The sequence below is a fragment of the Passer montanus genome, unplaced genomic scaffold (assembly GCF_014805655.1).
Source record: "Passer montanus isolate IOZ18808 unplaced genomic scaffold, ASM1480565v1 scaffold6, whole genome shotgun sequence".
Lineage (NCBI taxonomy): Eukaryota > Metazoa > Chordata > Aves > Passeriformes > Passeridae > Passer > Passer montanus.
Genome location: NW_024371037.1, coordinates 10411496 through 10428441, shown reverse-complemented (window position 1 = coordinate 10428441; position 16946 = coordinate 10411496). Strand labels below are relative to the sequence as shown.

Sequence of the window (16946 nt, the reverse complement as noted above, 5' to 3'; positions counted from 1 at the left end):
TACAGAAAGGATACTGACTGCTAAAGAGATAATAATGAAAACTTGTGACTCTTTCAAGAGTCCCAACAGCTTGGCCCTAATTGGCTAATGAGTCAAAACAACTCACACTAGAGTCCAATCAAACAATCACCTTGGGTAAACAATCTCCAACACATTCCACATGAGCAAAACACAGGAGAAGCAAATGAGATAAGAATTGTTTTTCTTTTCTCTGAGGCCTCTTGCTGCCTTTCAGCTTCTCAGGAGGAAAACCCTGGGCAAAGTAATCATGTTCAGAGAATGAGTGTCACAGGCTAGCTCTTTGAATATCTTGTTTTCCTGTGAAGTTTCAAAAGTAAATTTAAATACTTGAAATTCAAGTTTTTATGGATCATTGCAATAACTTCTCTATAGTTATTTGTAGGTATAGATGTTCTCTATATAATACTTTTAAATTAAATAGCTTGGATTTAAAGAAAATCCTAATATAAGATACTTAAGCACACCTGTATGTTGTGTATTTAAAATGGATTTAAAATACTTCATACTTTTAGAAGACTATCAAACAAATTGCCATTCTGAGGTAAGGTTATATGTCAGTGCATGCAGTGTGCCATGCTGAAGTTATGCTGAGAGTGATTAATGTGTGGGGAAAGCAGACATTTTTGAAAAGTTGTGTAAAGCTGTAAATATGTTGTTTTGTTCTTTACCAGACATTATTTGAAAAGCTGACATCTGTGTTTTTAATGTGTTTAGTTACACTCTAGTGGTATGTCACGTCCTGATTAATTGAACCAACTTAGTTGGGATCTGGTGCAGTTGCAGGTGTGTAAAGATTGAGACTGGAGATTTAAATTTAACCCAAAATTTTACAGGAGGCATTTTCAGTCAGATACTGTTCTAAGTTAAGCTGATGAAGATTACTGCTTGCCCAAACACATTTTATTTTGTACCAGATACGAGTTTTTAATGCAAATGGAAAACACATATTAACTGGTTTGATGCTAAATACCAGAACATCTGTTTAATTAGCTGAGTTATCAAATGTGTGGAAGAACTGTATTTTAATATTTCTGCTTTTATGGGGCTGTTTGACAGGGAGGACATACACTAATGGAGATGCTGGAATATTGAAACAGTGTGTTGATGCAGGACTACTAAATAAAATCCACAATCAGACTAGGAAGCTGGGTGTTTGTAACTGCTGGGCATACTATGATCAAACACAAGCAGTGTAAATTCTAATTTTTCCTTCTTTCTTCTGCCTTGCCTTTGCCACTTATTGGAAAGTCTTCTAAAAGTGTCACTGATAGAGTCTTCACTAGAATAAAATTTGCTGTGCTTTACCATGTGCAGTTCTGGGTGCACCTATGAGCAGCATTGCTGATGTGTTGTGATGGCCTAGCAGAGAATAAAACAGAAGTTCATACTATCAGAGATAATAAGCAGATGGTTTTCTGTGCTGGAAGCAGTAAACACATTGTTATCTGAAGATCATTTTCTGTGGGTTATTTTTTTTTTGTAATAAAGATGCCACAGGACAGAAACATAAAGATCAAAAGTCTCATATTAGCAGAGATGTGAAGGCAGTATTTTATTGCCTTCACAACTTCTTAAAAGAAAACACAACTTCAGTAGTTTTCATTACCAAGTGTCTATTTACAAGGAAAAATAGTGTATTTCATAGCCTTATTCTGGATGTCTACACTAGCACTCTGGTATACTTAAAATCTGTCATGAGTCCCTGGAGAGGGGTGGGATGCTTCAGCAAGCACTTCAGACAGCTGTAGGCTTCTGTGGTCAGTCTCTTCAATCCCTGTAGAAACATCTTTTTCTGTCCATTCTCTGACTGTTTAGAGGCTTCTGTTGCTTCATGTCATTTGGAGAGACAAATGGGTCTGAAATGGTTTGAGATACCTTGCAGGGGCCAGAAGATGAGAGTGACAGGGGTGCAAGACAAGATTACTGGAGCTGCCAGTGCCACTTGCAGTCAGATATCATTTTAAACTGGACTGGTATCCTAGTTCATGCTGATCAATAGTCGTGAGTATACCCGGGCCTTTGAATATCTTGAAGATTTGGAAAACAACTTTCATATGGTGATTTCAGCATGATTTTAGCTATGCTGGGACTATTGCTTGAGAATGAGCCCTTGGCATTTTTTGTAAACTTGGCCAACAATATATTTCATTTACAGTTTTGAGGCAGGAATTTTCCATAAAATTTATAGAAATTCCCACTGGTTGTATTGGAAGACAGCAGGAAACAATGTGTAGAACTAAACCTCGATACCCAATGCCCCAGGACATAGAGACCTTATTGTAGTATTTTTATCTGATAGTGGGTCTTATCTAAATACAAGCATTTCAGATATGTCAACATATAATTTCTATTTAAATTTTGTATTTATTCCAAAAAAAGATAGCACATATGTCCATAAATATTCTTCTGAGTGATACCTTGGTAGCGTTGAACAGTGAAAATAATTGTTACTGGAAAAAGAGGCTTTCTATACTGAGAGCCTAAACAATTTCCCAGGTCTTGGTGGCATTTCAGCTTTTTTTTTATTATAATTAACATTCTTAGTGTGTAAATGGGCACCAAATCTAATACCCTGCTGAGACTGAACCCTTGTGTCTTATGTATTTTGGCCTTTGATTGTACTTGTGCTGCTTATTACATTTACAAAGTAAGGACCAAAGCAAGTGTAATGTAATTACCACTATTTGAATTACACTAGTGAGTAATGGAGTGATTCTGGAATCTGACTTTTCAGTGTAATTTACGTAAGTTTTTAATTGCTATCAAAATTTTGACATATTGATAAATAATGTTAGTGATTATGAATTGTGGATACGTAATTATGGTGAATGGAAGACTTTAGTTCGTCTGTCTTTACTGAAATATGTAAAATGTTAAACAACAGTAGGTGACCACCAGAATTCTTAAAAAAAGCTTTAAAAAGATAATTTTTTTTTTCATTTAATGTCAATAAGGGTTCTTGATGTAAGGTCCAGCATAATTCTCCAGGCAGAATTGCTTTCCAGGCCATGGCACCATCAACTGCCTTCCTTCCAACACCTTTCTGTATTTTCTTCACTACAGTGCTCCAATATGGTTTATTGCCCTTTTCCTAACTGCTCTCTATATTGTGCAGACTGTATCTCAGTATTTATACAATTTCCCTTATATTTTCATATCCTGCATGCTCATACTGTACAATAAGGAGATAATTGAACTCATGTTGCACCACGTTTTATGTTCAGCTTTTTCTAAATGCTTTGTGTGCCTCTTCTGTTGAGATAAGTCTCAATTTTCTTCCTCCCTAATGACTACATTGAGGATTTGCTAAGAGTGCAGTGACAATGCATGTGAAAGAGCTCTCAGTAACTGACTGATGACACTTCAGCAGCTAATTGCTCATGTAATTTTACTTCATGAAATGGTTCATACACCTGTTTTGCTTAATACATAACTTTGGAAATCTACAGGGTAAGTGAAGCCTTGCCAAACTATATGAGCTATATTTGAAGCCCCACAAATATAATTAGAATTTCTGAGGCTCTGCTCTGAATTATTTCTTTTTCTCTCACTGAAAACTCTACCAATAGTAGGTATTATTGTCAGAATGTGTTTGTGAAATTTCTTCAGTTTTTAAATAATTTTGTTTCGTTTGTCATTTTCAAAAGTAGTTTTCACTTTCAGTGAAAATGACAGAAGAAATTGCTTTCTAAAAAACCATCTGATTATTGTGAAATTCTGCAGAATTAAGAAATATGTTGGCTTCAGTTTTTAAAAGGAATCTGTGAGCCACTGGAGTAAGTAACTTCATGAGAGAAGAAATGAAAGGACAAGGCAAAAAATAGTCACTCTAGTGACTTTCACAGTCCATGCCCTTGATAGGCCCAGAAATAAAGCACATCACAAAAAAAAACATAAAAAGGGAACCTTAAAGCTGGTGTAATTAAAGTTGTTGCTTGAAGCTGTAGTGATCTGGAAAACCTGATTTGATGTCTGTACTAATGACGCATCAAAATGCCTAAACAAATGTTGTGTGAAACATACAGTGAAACAAAATGGTTTTTGAGCAAAGCAACTCTAAAAAGTCTACCAATTTCTGTATCAATGCATCGTGTAACCTCCAGAAATTCATCTCAATGTTCTGTTAGTTCCTTCCAGGTCAGTCCTCTCCTTCCTCCACCACAGTAGCTTGCAGATTTTGAATTTTCTCATTTTACTCCCTGGGTCCAGGCAGAGCAGTAGGTGCCATGTAAGAGGTGATGTGGGCATATAGAGACAATGTTAGTGGTAGTAACTTGAAACCTTTAATTCTTTGCAAACCATTGAAAATTTGAGCTCTTTCAAAACTTGAAAGGATTTGTTCTGGCACAAAAACTGTGAAGGAAGAAAACTGAAGTTTAGGAAGTGTCCAACCAATATGCTTTTCAGTAGTGCCAATTTGAGTGCCAGATTCTTAAGGAGTTCTCCTATGTTCAGATGAGGAGGCTGTTTTGTAATGGACTGAAGGAAATGGGCTCATATCACCGTATTTGTTGAAGCTTGTATAAGACTTAGACTGTAGCTGAGATTTAATTGAGCTAAAATACATGAGGTCTGTTTGCGTCTCTCCGCTCCTGTCACTTCCCTTCTTCCTCTCTTAGCTTTCTCCCCTCTGCTCCTTCCTTCCCTCTTTTTTTACCCACATACAAAGACCATATTGGGGTAAGAATGTCAGAAGTCCTTTTAACAGTTCTAGATAATATAATCTAATAGGTTTTTCTGGCAACGTCCCAAGTAAAATTACTGAATTCCATCAAGTTCTTGAGTATCTAAATACTCTCTGTAGTGAAATACAAAGGCTGTCTTGCCAGGGAATTCACTACAAGAATTAGTGGGTCTTTTTCTTGCCTATTTGCTGCAATTGTGTTTCCTGCTAGGAAAATAGGTAGTGCTTTCCTTCTTGTCCAGTATTTCCTTTATGACATATGTGAATATATGTAGCAATTTTTTTTCACAGATGTAGTTCCTCATTTTTTGTTGCTCTCTTCATGAGGACTCAAAGTAAATAAGAGTTTCAATAGGTTCAGTAGAACATGCAGTATACTTTAATAATGCATATTTTCCCTTTTCAATATGGAATGGAGCACAATTAATGAAAAATAAAAGATCTTTGGATATGAAACTTGTTATGAAACAAGTAATGTATTTTTTGTCCTCATTGTTGTGTTATGTTGTATTATTTGTCCTCATTCTGATTGTATTACATTATCTGTTGTTTCTGCATGTGTGCTAATATTCAGAATAAATTAGTGTAATTTTCTGTATTGACCACAGAACTTAGTGTGGAAGGGTTCTCTTGAGCCATTAAGGTCAATTTTTTATTCCCATAATTATAATGTCATATTTTTCATTGCAATTCCTTTAAAATTATTTAAAATGATAGCTGGATTCAATTTACAGAACCCTATTTTTATTGCCGGAAGTTCTGTAGCAGTTTGCATGAACCTGTGAGGAAGAAGTATGTCCTGAGCCTTGACACTGATTTCTCTGAAGTCAAGAGCAGTCATAATTGGAAGTAGACTGTAATTTTTAGGTTCGTAAATGTTACTTTCCTTCAAAGTATGTTAAATTTTATACTGGATTCCTTTCAAATACGGATTTAGGAAATTCTGGTGTTGTTGCCAGTTTTTCATGTACAGACGTTGGTTTTCCAGTAGATTGTCCTCTGGTCTTCATATAAGGCATACATATTTTTTATGCATATGGCTTAATGTTACTCCTTAATGTCTTTGAAATTGTATGAGTAAAACTAAGAAGGATTTATCCAACAGTTATATTCAGCTTAATCTGATCATGTTAAAAATAAGTATGCCTTTTTGAGAAGTCTTATTTTTATAGAGTTAAAACTGAATATAACACATTACATTTTAAATGTTCTTACTGATCCCATTATTTTTTCTGTGCATTTTACAAATAGGATGTGATGTTTTGAGTATGCTTCAGGCTTCAGTAGTTTGTATAATGTTCTATTTTCTGCAGCAAAAGCATGTCAAGGTGATCTCTGTGGGTGGTTAATATTTTCTGGAGTTTATTCTTCAACCATGAAAATATGCAAAACTGAAGAGCTTGGTGGTATGTCATATGTTCAGGTATAAAATATATATATATTTTTATATATTTAAATTTTATCATCATTAAAAATAACAGAGAAAACCTGTGAGTGTAGTAGCAAATACTGTTTGTTCATGGATGAATGCAGCATTTGTCACTCCTGACTTGTGTTTGTGGTTATGCTGGTGAGCAGTTCTTGCAATAGCTTAAATTGTAGGGTAAGAGTGTTGTATAAATGGAATATTTTAAAACATAATGCTCAAGATCATAGGAAATCATAGAATATGGGAGAAATGTAAAAATTACAGAATGTTTGCATTTTAGCAGAAATTGCCTTGATTTGTTTGACAGGTTTTAGTTGTTCTTTTCTGTATTTTCAAATGTAAGTACTTTTAAAAACAATTATAGAAAGCAACAGTAGCAACTCTATAAAAGAAATGCATAAATATTGTAACAGTATTTCAGTAGGGACGGATTATTATAAATCTGATTGTGAAAGAACTGAAACAGGTAAAAGTTGAATGTAAGTACTGCTCACTATGTTTTTAGTATTGTTACAGTAGTAACAAGAAAAATTGGAAAGGAAAATGTCAAATATATCCATATAAATAAAATGCATTTGTTTTATAAAAAGGGAATATTGAAAAAGCTACTGCAGATTTCAATTAAATGCATACTTTTTTTTTCTTTCAAGACTAAAGCAAACACATAAGGAAATTAAGTATTACTGAGAAATAATGATGTGCATTCTGATTTCTGGCTGATACCATGTTTTATCATTGCTTCTGTCTTTCTTCTGTTTTGTTTACTTAAGCCTCTGTCACTGGGAAGTTGTGTTCCTGCTGTTTGTATAGCACATAGGAAAAGTGTGTCTCTAGTTTTAAACGGGAACTCTCTCAGATGTGCCTTACCATGATTATCTTCTCTGACACAATGTAATGATCCAAAATGTATCTGCAGCAGAGATATTTTCATATTTCCCTTGCCATTCTTGGCAGTTTGATTTACCTCAGTAAAAGGCTTCAGAAAACACATTTGGAGTGACTCCAAAGTCAGGGTCTTGGTTGTTCATGAGAAATTTGTTCTTTTGGAGCTTGAGCAATGTATAGAATCTGTGATTCTCTTTAGTGCACACCTCCAGGCATTGTAAGGAATACCATACTAATGTTATCCAGCAAGAGGCAAAGCAAGATCTTTACTTTGCCAAAAGAGTTAATTGGCTCTAAAATAGCTGCAAATACATCAAACCCAGAGACTATGTTGAACTTTCTGGTGCTTATCTATGAGAAGGTGGCCTTTTTAAGGACACAGTTCTCAGAACCAGAAAGAGGAAGCTGAGAATGATGTGCAGTGTGTTATCTTTCTTTTCTTTTTGTTGGGAGGGATCACTCTCTGCACAACCCTTTCACTTCTCAAGGCTGCAGGACAAGTACTGCTACAACTACGGTTAAGATACATATTGTATCTTAAAAGAGGTTAATATTCATTGTTATTTTCTTATTCCTTCTTCATACCATAGGTAGAATGGGAATTTCCTGTAATCCTTTCTACCCCACAGTTCCAGTGATACAACTCTGGGAAGAGTTGGGTGAGGTGTTTGTAGTTTTATGTTGCTAATCCTGTAATGACAATAGTACTCCTGGTTCCTTACACATATTTACCTTCCATAGAATCATAGCTCTTACTGCTACACTTTGGTCTGCATTGGGAAAAGTTGTCATAATAACACAGTGAATGCTACAGGGGTCCATAAAGTAAATACATTCTGTAAAACAGAAAAAGATGTTGGTATTACAGAAAATGTTACAGTTGAGCTGTGTTCTTAAAGTGTAGCCAGGTGATCTGTGCCTGGTGGGAGGCAGCAGCCACTTAGCTCACCGTGTTTCAAATGGATAGTTCATGTTTCTCTGTTCTCTGTTACTGAAGTTTATAAATATATTTTAAAAATAAGCAAAGTTTTGCTTTCATTAGGAATTTGATCCTACCATCAAATGTGAGTTACTTCACGCATCTGGTGTGCTGGTCTTGTCATATTTTGTTAACCATAATGACAATTTTTATAGTTAGCTGTTTCATTTTTGTGAGAAGATTGCAGATACCTGTTACTGAGAAGAGCCCTATCCTGTCCTCTCTGATAGTGGTCAATCTCTACTGCTCCCCCAGCCCCATCTGCATGTCCTTGGGGCCAAAGTTTCATTGAAGACTCATCCTGAGTTCCTCACTATGGTTATGCACTGCCCAGAAGGAACTTGTAGGTTACTGCAGAATACTCTGGTGGAAAATATGTATTCAAAAGTTCTAATTACACTAGCTTAGTTGCTTCTCTTTGTGTTACAGGAACTGTATTATTTCTTCTATCTTACAGTAAGTTGGTTTGTTACATCATCTCCATATATCTTTCAGTTGCCTCCTGTTCAGAGAGACTACACATGGTTCCATAATACAACTGATGATGATGGGTATTTCAATGAACAGCAAAATATTTCTGTCATGAACAGCATGATGGCAGCTGCAGATTTTTGTCAGTATATTATTTGATTGCTTTTCTAATTGCAGAATTGTAATGCAGTTAGAAATGGAAAAGTATTATGAGTCATAACAACAAAACTTATCTCAGAAATTTCTGTTTGCAAACATTTCTGACTTGTGTCAGGGTTTGTAAAATTTGGGTGCCTAAACAATCTGAGTGCATAAACATGCTTTAGAATTCAGTAAATGCAATTTATGCTGAAGTTACTGATCTGTAAATGGCAATGAGTAGTCCATTAGCTGTATTTGCCATCCAAGATCTTTATGTTCTTTGTAGCTGGTGGGTATTTCCATTCTGTCTAAGCAGTGATGATAAAGTAGGGTGGAGCAATATGAAAAGAGTAGAAAATATATATTCCACTTGGGTGAAATTTTTTAAGGAAGGGTGTTAAAATATTGTTTATACCGGATATCTGTGGAAATTTTGGCATTGATAACTTAGCTGTTAAATGAAACAGCAGTACCATACTTTCTCTTCCACCAAAATTAGTCAAATAATTCAAGTCATCTGTTGCTTTGTTATTTTCTTCACATATAACATAGAGGTGTGTAACACTAAACTTAAACTTGTGTTGGAATTAACACTTAATAGCAACCAAAATCCTTCTATTTTACATTGTGGTGATTGGAAGAGAAGAAGCAGAATTAGCCATTGGAATTTGGTTTATTGACTTCAGCAATGAAGGAGGTGAAAATATCTTGCAAATGTATGTGTGTTTCACTGTGTGTCAGTGAACTCTGTTTCAATACCTGTCTGGCCCATGAAAATACCAAGTTGGACTTATCAGATAAATGTGTGTCTTTGCTTTTCAATAATTATTAATTAGTATCAGCATGTATTTTATATTCATTTCTGTAAAGTTTTAACGGATCATATGGAGAGTTTCGCAGCAGGAAAGTGGTTTATAAATTCATGCTGAAAGTAAGTGGATGAGATGCAAAAAGAGCAAGGGTAAGTATGGAATTCTTTGGCTAAACATTAGAAGAGCTTCCAAATGTCAGGATTTACTTGGAACAGATTTAGATGTTGCTGTAATTGCCCACTACTGGAGCCGTGCAAAAAGAATGCAAAACCTGCCGATGGTAGCCCAGTAGCTTTATACTTGACAGGGTGGGCTTTATTATGTGTCCTGCAAATCTGAGATAACCTGAGAGGTCATCTGTCAGATATGACACAGGAGACCTGCACCCTCCTGAAGTGACAGCTGCAGACCAGATGGGATTTCCTTGGTCACTCTGTGGCAACTCTGTAGAGCCTGACACATTTGAGGAGTTACCAAGAGGAGAGATTTTTTTGTTGTTATTCTTTGCAATATAAGACTCCTACAAAGTACTTTGAATAAATGAGGGGCCAGATATTGTTTGTTTGTCTCGGGCAAAGAGTTTTACAATCAGTAGAGTCAATAGAATGCTGAGTCAGACAAGCTGAAAAGATCCCAGTTTTATATTTATTTCTCCTTATAGCATATCTACTGAAAAGTGTGCAGTCAGGGTGGAGTCATAGATATGACAGCATTGAATGAATTCCAGCTGTGGAATCCATACATAAAGGAATTTCAAAAGTGCTCGGGTCTGGTTTTAAATCTGTTCTGCTGAAATCAATGGGAACTTTGCTATTGAAGGGTAGCCTAGTTACATCAGTCCTGAGCTACCCTGAATTTTCTTTCCATGTAGTCACATTTATGAAAGGACCTCTTACAGTATAGTGTTTAATGGTAACATCACATGAAATTAAATTTATTTTTTGTATTTCACTGAAAAGTTTCAATTGCTTTAAACCAAGGACAGCTTAAATTTCCCCCAGGCAATACACAACACAAGGCCTTTCTAAGGCTGCTGGCAGGCAGTTTTCAAAAGGGTCCTTTTTGTATTATAGTTCAGGGCAGCAGGATCATTTTTAAATAAATGCTTCTTGACATCAGTAATCCATGACTTTAATCTCTTTTACTTTACCTTTGACACCAACATATTGGTGCTTGTTTTCTCACACATTTTAACAATTCCACTGTTTATTCTTTCATTATTCTCATTATTTTTTTTGTCTTCTTGTCCTTCATCTGTGTTTCGTTAGATTTTCCTCTCTTCTGCTTTCATTACTTAACTCTTCAGCTGCTTGTGTTTATCCTGTTAATCTGTGCACAAGACTCAGGAAAAGGGGCAGGTGGAAAAGCTACTGCTGAGTAACATCTGAAGTGCATGTGCTGCAGATCATCTGAGGCCATTAAATATCAACTTATTTGATCTTTTTAATTTACTGGAATTATATGTTTTTCCTTGTGCTTGCGTGGTCACATGTGCAGCCAGAGCTCTCCCAATGTAGTTAAAATTTACTACCCACAACACCCAAAAGTGACACAGTGACACACTTGTCTGCCAGTTCTTTTACTTGTTCTTTTCTTCTTTTCCCCTTCCACTAGCACATATCCTGGATTTCACAGCTTGCTCCTACTCTCCTCTTATGGCACTTGACTTCTGTTACCATTTATCATGTTTTCCTTTCAGTTTGAACAGATGTGTTTCCCATTTCATTTGCTAAATTTGCTTATAGAGCAAGAAAAGTCTGTCTCTTTTACTAAAAAAACTTATTGCATGTATCAATTGCTGTTTGTTGCAATGGGATTAAAATAAATTTTGTGTAACCTCTGTGTAACTTCTCTTTTTTGGAGAGAAGTTTCAGTGGTTATGGCAATATTTGAGTTCCTTACAGAAATGAGTCACGAACATGTAATTTCTGACCTATTTGATTTAGATTTTAATTTCTATTTTCTTGGGATGCTATTATGTACTTTGCAGTAATGTAGGAAATACTTTTGAAGCAAGTTATATTGTGGACCATATATATCTCAGTGGAAAATTGTATGCTAAATTGCTGCTTTCTTAATTTCACAGTTTAGGGCTAGCAGTTTCCAGAATAAATGCAGTAAGTTTTCACAGTGTTATAGTACATTAATATCCTTCAAAGTACTAACAAAATGTCCAGTGCTGTGATTCTATGGGGTCAGTAGGTCAGTGTTGGGGGCTGGCTGTGGCCAGCTGCTTGCTTGTTTTCCTTGTCAACAGGACAGGAGCAAGAAAATAGGATGGCAAAAAGTTCATGGGTTATGATTAAGACATGGGAAATTGCTTACCAGTTACTGTTACAGGCAAAATAGGTCTGACCTAGGAAAAATTGATTCAATTTATTTCCAATTAAAATATATTTTGGTAGCTAGAAATAATGGAAGCATCACTTTCTTCAGGCAGTACCAGCTCACCTTCCTGCTCACTGACCTTCACTGGTATTCTCAGGCTGCTTCTCACACTTTCCCTCCACAAACCCTTGGTCTGTGTGGTGGTTTTACCCTTTCCTAAGCCTCTTTTTGCTGTGGCATCACTCTGTGGTGGGTGGCTTGGAATGCCTGGAAGCAGCAATGTCTCTGACAGAAATTTCCACAGGATACTATAAAGTCAATAGTCATAAATGAAAATTTGTTGACTCTACATTAGCCAAAGCAATTGACGTTCCTGGCAAAAATAATCATGTGATACCTTTTTGAAGTAAAGTTCTTATCTACCAGGACTTGCTTACCCTATGCATTTTAGTCATCCCTGTTTAAAAGAAAATATATATTAATATTTTGGAAAGAAAAGCTACATAATTTAGCTTATCAATATTTTACTGTATTTATTTATACTGAGTTTGTATGCCTGAAGCTGTTTGTAAGAGTGTAATTTTATTCATGTGAAATTGATGGGTTGAAGAGAGTCACAAGATAAGCATAAAAATAATAAATGTCCAAGATAATTTACTGCTTTTAAAATATAAAAGCTATCTACATTCCCATTATGTTTTGATTTGTATGTGTCAGATAGATGTTTTATGTTTCACGAGCAACATGTACATCATACAGTGCAGGAGGTTGTTAAGAGAATTTTGTCATTTATTATGAAAGTTAATGCAGAAATGAGAACTAGTATAAATGCCTAAATTAACCTGAACCCATAATTTGCTAGAAAACTGCTGGGTTTTTCCATCTGTTAAAGGGATTAAACTCATTTGTAGACCCTTCATAGAATTTTAGAATGCTTTGGCTGGAAGGGACCTTGAAGATCCTCTAGTTCCAACCCCCTGCCATCAACAGGGGTGCCTATCACTAGACCAATTTGCTTGTACTATCAAACCTGGCTTTGAGTATTTCCTGGGACAGGGCAGACACAAAACCTCTGGGCAACCTGATCCAGGGTCTCACCCCTCTTGCAGTAAAGAGGTCCTTCCATATATGTAATGTAAATCTATCTTGCTTCAGTTTCAAGCCATTGCCTCTTGACCAATCACTACATACCCTTGTAAAAAGTCCCTCTTTATGAACAAACATACTTTATTATCTTAGGAAAATGAAATATTTGATCCCTCTTTCTTTGGATTTTACTATTTGGTTTAAATCACTAGAGTAAGGCGTTTTGTTTCTTTGATAGTATTGTCCAAAATGTAATTAAAAAATAATTGTAGAAGATACTATATATTTAGTTGAGTCACCTACAGAATCCTACTGAGTGTGAAGAGTTGTATTGAAGTTCGGCAGGTATGTGAGGCAGTTTCCAAAAGTTGCAGGCAACATTTGGATCCTGCATATATTGTATTTTCAAAAACTGAATTCAAATTTCTTAGAATCATAGAATGAAAATGTTTGGAAGAGGTCTTTAAGATTGTCCCACTACCATACAGCACTAGCACTGTAACCCCTTAATCACTAAGCCACATCACCCAGTGCCAAACCCAAATGTCCCTCCAGGTACGATGAGTCAAGCACCTCCCTGGGCAACTTAATCCAATGCCTGACCATCCTAACAGCTCCTGAAATGAGGTTGTGGCCACGTGGGGATCAGCCTCTTTTCCATGGCAAGCAGCAACAGGACTAGGGGAAATTGCCTCAAGCTGCACCGGGGAGGTTCAGGTTGGACGTCAGGAGGAATTTTTTCATGCAGAGGATGTCCAAGATGTGTAATGAGCCGTCTAGGGAAGTGTTGGAGTCACCATCCCTTGAGGTGTTCAGCTTGGTACTGTGGTTTAGTTGGCACAGTAGCGTTTGGACAAAAGTTGGACTTGGTGATCTTGGAGGTCTTTCCTAACCTTAATAATGAGTCTATGATATCCTTCTGGGCAACACTGAAAGCTGTCATTTATTCTTATTCCTTATACTCTCTCTTTTAAATTCTTAATTTTTTTAGTTTTTATTTTTAGAAGTACAAAGACCTCCCTTTTTTTTTGTCCCATGTTGCTTAGTCTCTTTTAGAGACTTGGGTAAGAGATCTTGTAAAGTGATTTTTGGAAATACATGACTTAGAAGTGGATCTCATTTGTCCGTTCTCAGTAACTTCTTAAAAGAACTGAGATAATCCAAAGCGTGTCTTCCGTTTCCATACTGGAATGTTGATTCCTAAACAACATGTCATTTATATTGACATAAGCGTAAACTTTATAGTAGCCTGTAGGAAGTTGCCTAGTGTGCACTCTATGTGTAGCTTTCTGGACCTTCTCTAGATTTTTTAGGGTTGATTTCATATTTGTCACCTTTGTTTGACTTTAAGACAATTTGAAGCAGGCATTTTTCTATTGTAAGTTCAGGTGTTTCATACTCAAATCCCTTTAGAGTTGTTGATGGGATACAGTCCAGTCTAATAATCTGTTAGAGCTTGGTTTGTCTTTTTTTCTCATGTTCTCTAATGGCACTTGAGTTTAAGACAAATCCTCTCATGTATTTCTCTGAGGAGGATGTCTGGCCTAGTAACTTCTCCAGTCTCCTCTGGTGTGGATAAACCCCCAGGTTTTTAGTGGCCCCTGCTTTCTGCCAGACTCAGCAGAAGCCGCTAGATGTCTGTGTGTGGGAGGCTCCTCACCAAGCCTGGTTCTGACCCGAGCCTTGGTGGCTCCACGTCTGGTGTGCTGAGGGCTAGGGCTGCCCCCAGATACCTCTTGGGCTGCTGTTCTCCCTGCCAAGGGCAGCAGGGTCCTGCTCTGACCATGGACAGCCCCCACAGCTTTGGCCTCCAGCCTGCTGGTCCCTGCAGCCCTCTGACCCTGGACTGTGTTTCATGTTTAAGCCTTCCAAAGATTACAATCCTTTCTGTTTTCCTTACTTGGACACAACTTGAAGCTTTTGCAAGGATGCTTTTTTATTTCTAATAGCCTCCTTCATCCCATTTGTTCATGACCGCTCCCTTCTCTGGATTTTCTGAGTCTTTTTGTGCAGGTTGTATGCATTTCTTTTGAGCTTGCAAAAGGTGTCTTTAATCAGTCTCTGTGCCACCCGTAAAAATGTGACTTTTGTAGCTGATTCTTTTTTCTTCCTTGTAACAAGCTTACTCATTTTTATTCAGTGACCCTCTTTGAGATGGTGGTAGAGATTTTTTGGCTTTTGTTGCCCCTTCAAGGGCATAGATTCCAATCTACATCAAAGCAGTTATTGACTGTGGCTAGAAATTTACTTGGAGTCATACCCTGATATGTCATGTGCTTGTACAAGACAGGCAGAAATATCCAACAGCCCTATTATTTATCTGTCACACTTCTGGGGACATTTTTCAGTGTTTTATGAAGGTGTTCTGTTTCTCAGGTGTCTTTGGGGGTTGGTCCAGAGCATGGATTATGTGTCTTGATGCCATCTGCCTTGGCCAGTGCTGAAAGGATCTCTGGGTTGTTTAACATGAATGGACTGTTAACTGCCAGATGGGTCTGGCAGTCATTCTCTAATGAGTGGAAAGAAAGCAAAAAGGAATCCTTGAGCTTGCCCAGTAATCTGAAGTGGTCCATATCAGAATACAGCATAGCAGAAGACTTGCTGTGCCTGTAGGGAGGACTGGCCTATGTGTAAGAACTTCCCCTCTGCATAGCAATGTAGCTCTGAATAAGATACCAAGAAGCAATGGTAGAGATGTGTGAGCAGCATCCTCTGGAGAGACCTATCACTCAGGTCACCAGGCAGGGTCTCTGAGAAGAAATCAAGGACATAATTCTGTTCTAATTCTGTTCTTTACAAAAGACACAATTAATGAAGTCTTGTCAAATTTCAGGTCCTTTAGGGTAAGGACCCCTCTGCAAGGATCCACTCATCTTAGGACATTTAGTTAGTGACAATTATCTGCAACTGACTGTGGTGGTCATACCAGTGTTGAGGCAACCTCCTAAGCAATGTAAGCAGTTCTTGAGGTGCCCAAACTGAGGATGTGTTAGGGCTATGTGTTAGGTTTCCCCAAGGAAGCTCTATGTTGATGAGGGGCTTACCTGCTGTTCAGGTGAAGTAAAAAGCATGTAATTTGAGATGCTGTAAACAGTTAATGGAGATGACAGCAATTGGTGAGACAATTTCTGTCTTTATTTTTATGGTGACATTTTTGTCAGGAGACTGAGGCCGCATAGGTAGATTACCTTGGAATCTTTTTGTTTGCCTCTTTTGTGGGTTTTTTTTTCCCTCTTCATTTTTTTTCTCTACAGTTAGTTTGGCTTATTTATCATAATTGTTTTGATCTGTTTTCTTGTGCTCTTTAGGAGCTCGAGGAGTGCGTGTGTGTGTTTGGTTTCCTGTTCTGTGTTGTTTGTAGGTATGGACTTCACACAGTTTATTGTTTCTTTTCCTCCCTGAAAGTTGTGTGACTCTTTAATTATCTATGTTTTGTTGTTGGTTTTGTTGAATTTTCAATCTATTTATTTAGACAAGATTTTTGTTGTGGGAAAGAAACAGGAGGATCTAGACTTCCACATGCAGATCCAGAATGATGGTATCATTGGAATAAACTGCTAAGTGGCAAAACAACTAGAAAGTTGAGATTTAGTGATGGATGAGTGCAAGCTCAGGCAGAAAAAGGGGGGTGAGGGTTGTCCTTTGTGTGAAGGAACAGTTGGAATGCATGGGACTTGTGTGTAAAGGTTTTGATTCAATATAAGGGAAAAGATTTTCAGTAGAAGGATGATTATGCAATGGAAATGGTTGCCTACAGAAAACAGGTTGTGGAATCACCTTTTTTGAAAGTTTTAGATATGCATCTGTCTAATATATGATGTGACCCAGTCTAAATTCAGATGCTTTATGCAACTGCAACTCATCAACCACTCTGTGATATGGTGCATCATGGCTGAAGGGTCAGGTGCATTTCGACTTTAGGTCTTAGTACGTTATAAATCTCATTACAGGAACAAACTAGATATGTTAGCTCAGGATGATCACCATATATGTGCACTTTTGAAATACTACGTTCTAAAGTTGTTCTACATTCTTATCTGATAGCGTTTCTGAATCCCTTCTAATCACATCACAGGAGAAAAAGGGAAAAACACATCACAATTCTGTAAG

The 16946-nt window shown here is 36.9% G+C and overlaps 1 protein-coding gene across 7 annotated transcripts in view; it reads left to right on the top strand.

Moving 5' to 3' along the window:
• Nucleotides 1-16946, top strand: part of FOXP2 (forkhead box P2) — a 407162-nt gene that overhangs the window by 97366 nt on the left and 292850 nt on the right. The window contains exon 1 of one of the 7 annotated variants that reach the window (XM_039726872.1): nucleotides 448-562. The exons of 5 other annotated variants lie outside the window; for them this stretch is intronic. The gene's annotated coding sequence lies outside the window, so the exon portion shown is untranslated. Of the gene's footprint in view, nucleotides 1-447; nucleotides 563-1941; nucleotides 2023-16946 lie in introns of those variants that run through there. One more of the 7 variants, XM_039726873.1, reaches the window with a different exon arrangement.